General features: G+C 36.7%; 2 pseudogenes; one reads left to right on the forward strand and one right to left on the reverse strand.

Annotated features, from left to right (window-relative positions):
• Positions 1 to 577: 577 nt before the first annotated feature.
• On the reverse strand, positions 578 to 2,071 carry LOC105501358 (annotated as a pseudogene).
• A 4,406-nt stretch (positions 2,072 to 6,477) lies between these two features.
• Positions 6,478 to 7,103, forward strand: LOC105501341 (annotated as a pseudogene).
• The last annotated feature ends 1,127 nt before the right edge of the window (positions 7,104 to 8,230 follow it).

The raw sequence follows: 8,230 nt of genomic DNA on the forward strand, positions 1-8,230 counted from the left end.
AAAACTTAAATCTCCCTGAAAATACTACATGACTCAGTTGGCATTATTCCCCAAGTCGGTGGAGTTAACAAAAGAACTAATCCCCATTGTATCATAAATAAACTATTATCAAGAGCCTAGACATCTTGATAAGACAGAAAGGTCCATGCTGAACCTAAATGTGTCTGAGCAATCAGTGTTGTACTGTGGCTACAACTTCACTTTTGTAACATTCTATCTTCTTTCTAAGTTAACAGTTCTACCAAATACGAATACGAAAGTTTATTTTCAGTAAGAATGTTGCAAATTATGGTCAACCAACATCTTTCACCAAATACTTAAAGCATAAAAATGAGAATCTTTACAAAAATATACAGAGACACAACAAATTGGTAGCTGCCCATATCATTAAACAAACTGGACTCTTAAGAGTGGCTTCTCAACAGCATGTCATTTTAATATAACCATTGCCTGGTACAGGGAAAACTAACAAGTGTTTGTTAAACATCATTGCAACATTGTATTCCTGATAATTTAAGTCAACCAATCTATGAACAAATGAATGATATGTGCCTAAAAATGATCATAGTTTATACTGTCAGTGGCCACTGGATTTAGGACTAGTCCAAGATCTTGATCTAGATTTTGACCTAAACCTAGACTGTGACCTTGACTGGGATTTGGAGCAGTGCGGTTCTTTTTTCCTTGATTCATTTTTATGTCTTGAGCAAGACTTGTAATGTGTTTTGGAATCTGTTTTAGAGGTGCCTCTAGTTTTGACATGCAATGCAGGCCTAGAACATGATTTAGCCTTCATTTCTTTCTTGGGCTGGGACTTGGACCTTGATCTTGAATTGGATTTAGATCTTGAAAAAGAGCGATTTCGGTGTTGAACTCTGTCATTGTTGGAATGGCTTCTGCTACACCATGGTCTTCCAGTCCATCCACCCTTTCTAGGACTATTAGATCTTCTATAGATGTAAACAAAAGTTCGACTTCTTGATCTTCTTTCATAACGTTGGCTTCTAGAATCGTACCGTGAAGAACTGTACACACGCCTACCTTCCTTTGCTTTCATCTGATTTGGGGTCTTCCAATCCCCCTGTGCAAACTATTTCCATTTGACATCCACAAATCCACTTTCTGTCCAAATTAGGTAAAGCATCTTCAGCATCACGAACATCCTCCAGTTGAACACAAGCAACTCCTCTTGGACAGTGAGTGTAGAAATCAAGTGGAACATCCACATCAACTATAGGATCATAACGACCAAATTCATGCCATAAATCTTTGAACCTGCTGTTATTGGCTCCATTCCTGATGAACAGAGGCACCTTGGGGGACGCAGGTAGCTGGATGTGACCGCTGTGTGAGTCTCAGCACCAGGCACCAGGGGATAATAAGGGGCTCAGCAAACTGTCCAGCCCCCAGCGGCTGATCCTCAGACACGCACAGCCAGAGGGCTCTACTACAGCTAAATTAATTCTTTTATGTAAAAGAGTAGGAATTTACTGGTTTTGTTGTAAATAATAGTGATTCTCAAACTTTAGCTTGTATCCAAATCACTTGAAGGCTTGCAAAACACAAATTACAGCCCCCCCCCCCCCCGAGTACCCTGGGATGGACCTTGAACATTTGCATTTCTAACCAGGTGATGGTGATGATGTTGATGATGATGCTTGTCTAGGGACCACACTTTGAGAACCACTGGTATCTATTAATAGTTCTTTTAACCCTGGCTGGATGTAAAAATCTCTGGCTTTGGTGCCAGCTTTATTAAATTTCACAAGTCATTCTGATGCACCAAAGTGGAGAATCAGTGGTGTGTGCAATTAGCCAAGTTATGAAAGATAAAAAATTTGCAATATAAGTCAATATTTTAAAAAGATAATGCACTGAACTTAAGAGCCAGGACTAGTTTATAACTTTCTGGACTATCCCTATGTGTAAATAATTTAAATTCTGGGTTCTTACCCTATGGGCAAGCAACTCAAGTTCTATGATCTTCTGTAAAACAAGAACATCATAGGATGATCATGAACGTACTTGCAAACCAAAATTTTATGATATATACCTTTTTAGCAGCGGGCATTTCACACTAAGATATGATGTAACATTAATTAGCATTACTAATATAAAAACAAAGATATAAATTTGATGGTTTTATTTGTACTGTTTCGTTAACTAGATGCTTAAGATGGGGTGGGGGGACCTATTAAATAATGATTGTTGGTTTTAAGAAAATCTTGTTAATTTTTTACAGCACGTAGTCAATAACAGTGTCCAGCAGGTGGCGATAATAGCCTTTCATACAACTTGAAAATAGTTGTGTACTTACTGGTCAATAATTGTTTTCTCACTTGCCTGTACAAATAGAAAGCACAAAACACTTTATAGGCCACCTGGAGCTTTATTTCTGAGTAAGTTTTTTGTTTGTTTATTTTATTCTATTTTGAGAATATAACAGAGGTGCTTTAGGTTTCTGTGATCATGCATATTTAGAGGTTTGTAAAAATTATTTTTTTAACTTTTATTATAGAATTTTTCAAATATGAAGAAAATACAATAATGAATACCCCCACCCAGCATCAGCAATGATCAATATTCTGCTATTGTTCCCATTTTACCTGTCGCTTCCATCTTCCCAGTCCCCAGCTTGTCATCATCCCTTCTACAGCACTTACAAGCAAATCCCACATATCACATCACTGAGCCTATAGAGCTTTAAAAATTGTCAAGCTATAATTACTAGATTTTAGGCGCATTATTTCAGAACCCATTGTTTTTGTGTTTTACTCTAGCAATTGAGTACCATTAGTTTTTGTTTGTTTGTTTTGTTTGGATTATATTTTTCACATAATAATGAACCAAACACCTACTACTAGTGCTTTGAGAACTGGAAGTAGGTGGCAGCATAATTAGCCACAAAAGGTTATATGTGAATATGAATATTTTTAAAATAAAAAACTGATATCTTCAATTAAATTTTTGTTTTTTACTTTTAAAATTTTATTTTATTTTTTGAGACAATGTCTCCCTGTCACCCAGGCTGGAGTGCAGTGGTGCAATCACAGCTCCCTGCAGCCTTGGCCTCCTGGGCTCAAGTGATCCTATCACCTCAGCCTTCTGAGTAGCTGGGACCACAGGTACATGCCATGGTTCTCACCATGCCTGGCCAACTGTTTTATTTTTTGTACAGATGGGGTCTCACCATGTTGCCCACGCTGGTCTCGAATTCCTAGGCTCAAGCAAACTGCCCACATCAACCTCCAAAAGTGCTGGAATTACAGGCACACACTCTGGTGCTTGGTTGAATTTTTATTTTTGAATAAAAAGATACAATTAGAAATTTATTCTTATCAACAATAGAAGGTATATATGTATATCTTTTTATCCAAAGTATCTAAAAGAACAAAAAGTTTTACTGTATGGTTTTTATCTAAAAAAATGGAAGCATATTAAATTTTGGCAAGTAGAGAAATGAACATAATTAAGAATTTAAAGAAAGAACTCAATGACCCATAATTCCTAAAACAACCACTTAACATTTTGTTATATTTCTTTTTTCTCTTTCCTTGTGGAGGTCTCCCTCTTCCCTGAAATTGCATGCTTATGTTGGACATAGAGTAGAAGGGAGACATCCTGGCTCTGGAGGTTTTCCACATCTCTGACTCTTCAGTCACTTTCCATTGATAAAAAGCCAACCAAAAAAAAAAAAATTTCAAAGTATTTGCTAAATGAATAAAAGGCCTAACACTTTGTATATCTCATTATGTGCTATCTAAAACTTTCTTTTTTCTTTTCTTCTTTTTTTTCTTTTTTTTTAGGGATAGGGTTTTACTCTGTTGGCTAGACTGGAATGTGGTAGTATGATCACAGTTCACTGCAGCCTCGAACTCCTGGGCTGTAGCAATCATTCCACCTCAGCCTCCTGAGTAGCTGGGACTACGGGAGCATGCCACCATGATTGGCCAATTAAATTTTTTTTTTTTTTGGTAGAGGTAGGGTCTCGCTATGTTGTCCAGGCTGGTCTAAAATTCCTGGCTTCAGGCAATCCTCCTGCCTTGGCCTCCCAAAGTACTGGGATTGCAGATGTGAGACACTGTACTTGGCCTGTAAAACTTTTTTATTTTGTTATTATACTTTAAGTTTTAGGGTACGTGTGCGCAAGATGCAGATTTGTTACATACGTATACATGTGCCATGTTGGTGTGCTGCACCAATTAACTCGTCATTTACATTAGGTATATCTCCTAATGCTATCCCTCCCCCCTCCCCCGACCCTACGACAGGCCCTGGTGTGTGATGTTGCCCATCCTGTGTCCAAGTGTTCTCATTGTTCAATTTCCACCTATGAGTGAGAACATGTGGTGTTTGGTTTTCTGTCCTTGCCATAGTTTGCTCAGAATGATGGTTTCCAGCTTCATCCATGTCCCTACAAAGGACATGAACTCATCCTTTTTTATGGCCGCATAGTATTCCATGGTGTATATGTGCCACATTTTCTTAACCCAATCTATCATTGATGGACATTTGGGTTGGTTCCAAGTCTTTGCTATTGTGAATAGTGCCGTACTAAACATACGAACATACGTGTGCATGTGTCTTCATAGCAGCATGATTTATAATCCTTTGTGTATATACCCAGTAATGGGATCGCTGGGTCAAATGGTATTTCTAGTTATAGATCCTTGAGGAATCGTCACACTGTCTTCCACAGCGGTTGAAGTAGTTTACACTCCCACCAACAGTGTAAAAGCATTCCTATTTCTCCACATCCTCTCCAGCACCTGTTGTTTCTGACTTTTTAATGATCACCATTCTAACTGGTGTGAGATGGTATCTCATTGTGGTTTTGATTTGCATTTCTCTGGTGGCTTGGCCTATAAAACTTTATAATACTGCTTCCAAAGTTGATTATTGCTTTAATGAAAATTATTTTATTCAAAATTTTAAGTTAAAGACAACAACCTGGTGTTTCCCAAAGGGCAATCAATACCTGTATTTAGAAAACTTTGAGTCGGAGTTGTACCACTCATGGTATAAGGAATTAATTTAGCTTATAAGTAAATCACATTTTAAATTAATAATTAAGTATATATTTAATGCATTGTAGGATAAGATAACTAACATAAAGACCATGATTTCATGAAATTGTTTCCTAAGATGACATTACAATAGGTATTTACATTTATTTTTAAAACCCATTAAAAATATTAAATAAGTTTGTAAATTATATAAACTGCCAAACTATTTTCCAAAGCAGCTATGTCATTTATATTCCCTCCAGCAAAGCATGAGTGTTCCAGATTCTCCACATCCTTGTCAACACTTGGAACTGTCTGTTCTTTTAGCTATTTTAGTGGGTGTGTAGTAGTCATATATGTTTTAATTGAGAAAATGAGTTATTTTGATGAGAAAGCATATGGGGAAAAATGATAGTAGTTTTCAAACATGTGCCATTTAAAGGATAGAGTATATGTATACAATGAAGCTTCGGAAGTTAGAGCTAGGCAGGACTAACAGACTTTATAAAGAAGCAAATTCTGGCAAAAAGTAAGGCAAAACTTAAATGCATGGATTCTCTTGCATAATAGTAGTGAATATATTTATATCCAGCTATATCAGTGCTCGTCAACTACAGTCAACAGAAATTGACTGACTTAATGAAAGTCATGTATTTTAAGGATATAGAGTGGGTCACAGAATCAAAGGAAAGGCCACGCAACTGGCACTTGGAAAGGATAGGAAGCAGCAGGGCAGCGTAAGAGATCTATGTCACAGAAACCAATGAACAGCCTCCTCAGAGAGCTGCTGTCAAGGTGAATTAGTTCTGTTTTCTGACCTTGTGTCACTCAAGATTTAAATTCTAAGGGGAGAGAATATGCTTGGCCTAGTTTAGTTTACATGCCCACTTCTTGGTCAGAAGAAGGCAGAATTGATAATCTCACCAAAGTGCATGTGGTAGGGTAGAAGAAATTCCCCAAAGAAATATTGAAGTGACTTTACCAAAAAAATGGGCTACTGGGTGCTGGGCAGGCAAAATAAACAGATGCCACTACACTAGGTCACTACTTTTGATGAGTATTTAGGAGGAATTAGTAGTAGTGATAGGAGGAGGCACCAAAACTCTTTTAACACCCATTAATTACTTGAATTTTTATTAAATGTCTACTCCTACAGTTCTATGAAATCAATAACTACATTGTATTGAATTCAAAATACTAACTTCATTACCCTGAAAGTGTTTTTACATGCATAGCAAATATTCTTTGAATGCAAGAAAATTACTAATTGGTTTTTTAGAGGGGAGAGAGGGCAATTTCATTTTATTAAATATAAATAGGAACACATATATAATTACACATGAACAGATTTCTATGGTAAAAATATTCAATTGGTTACAGTACACTGAGCTCCACAGAGAGGGTGCTGGGGCAAGTGAGAGCCGTATGGGCACTGGGCAACTCTGTGCCTTGTTGAAGAAAGATAACTAACATGGGCAAAGTAGATCCTAAGAAGCTAAGAGGCAAAATGTCATCATATGTGTTCTTTGTGCCAACTTGTCAGGAGGAGCACAAGGAGCACCCAGATGCCGCAGTCAGCTCCTCAGAGTTTTCTGAGAAGTGCTCAGAGAGGTGAAAGACTACTTCTGCTAAAGCAAAAGGAAAATTGGAAAACATGACAAAGGTGGGTAAAGCCCATTATGAAAGAGAAATGAAAACTCTCCTAAAGTTTTGTATAATCTTTAGGATGTATAATCTCTCCTAAAGGGGAGACAAAAAAGAAGTTCAAGGATCCCAATACACCCAAGAGGACTTCTTCAGCCTTTTTCTTATTCTGTTCTGAGTATCACCCAAAAATCAAAGAAGAACATCCTGGCCTAAACATTGGTGATGTTGCAAAGATGCTGGGAGAGATGTGGAATGGCACTGCTGCAGATGACTAGCAGCCCTATAAAAAGAATGCTGCGAAGTTCAAGGAAAAATGTGAAAAGGATACTGCTGCATACCGAACTAAAGGAAAGCCAGATGCAGCAAAAAGGGAGCTGTCAAGGCTGAAAAAAACAAGAAAAAGAAGAAAGAGGAGGACAAGAAGATGATGAAGGAGATGATGATGAATAAGTTAATGTTAGCACAGGTTTGTTTTTTTTTTCTTGTCTATAAAGCATTTAACCTCCCTGTACAGAATTCACTCCTTTTAAAGAAAAAAATTGAAATGTAAGTTTGTGTAAGATTTGTTTTTAAACTGTACATTGTCTTATTTTGTACAGTTAACACACTACTAAATGTATCTTTAGATAGCCCTGTTCTGGTGGTAATTTCAGTAGGAACTAACCTTGCTTGGTACAGTATGGGGGTAGAGCTTGATGAATTTTCCCAAAATAAACGTGTACCTAGCACACAGATCAAGAAAGAGGATAATTTCAGCACCCTAGAAACCACTCTCACTCAAGGTGATCACTATTATGACTTCCATGGCCATATATTTGTTTTGCCTGGTTTTGAAAATTACCTCAAATTGAATAATTATCATATGTGATTTTGGGGGAGGTCTGGGTTCATTCATTCAACATTATATTTATGACATTCATCCAGTGTGTATTTGTAGTTTGTTCATTTTCATTGTTGTATAATATTCCATTGCTTAAATGTATCACAAATATCCATTCTACTGTTGATGGACATGTGGACTTTTACAGTTTGGGGTATTACAAATAATATTGATATGAACATTTTTGTACATTTCTTCCAGTGAAGTTTTAGGGCTATTACAATGACCCTACTTATTAACGTTCTTGTCCACTTCTTTTGGTGAAAAAAAAAATGTATTCATAGGTATGTATACAACAGAAATGCTTATATATACACATATATGTATGAGTTTGGTGCAAAAGTAATTGCTGTTTTTACCACCAAAAACAGCAATTACTTTTGCATCAAGTTTATGCACACATATTTGTGTCTTGTTCACTTTTGGTGAGCATATATATACACAAGGGGGATGAACATATATACAAAAAATGAACATATATACATGAGGAAGATGAGTATATATATAGTTTGGCAAATACATGTATATATATTCACCAAAAGAAGTACACAAGATATATACATAAACATTCCTGTTGTATATATACCTAAGCATGAACTTGCGGGATGGTAACATGCTCCATTACAATGCTCAACACTTTTCCTAAGTAGTTGTACCAATATACGTTCCCAAAAGTGTGGAAGATTTTCAGCTGCTC

The sequence above is a fragment of the Colobus angolensis genome, unplaced genomic scaffold, assembly GCF_000951035.1.
Source record: "Colobus angolensis palliatus isolate OR3802 unplaced genomic scaffold, Cang.pa_1.0 Scaffold70, whole genome shotgun sequence".
NCBI lineage: Eukaryota > Metazoa > Chordata > Mammalia > Primates > Cercopithecidae > Colobus > Colobus angolensis.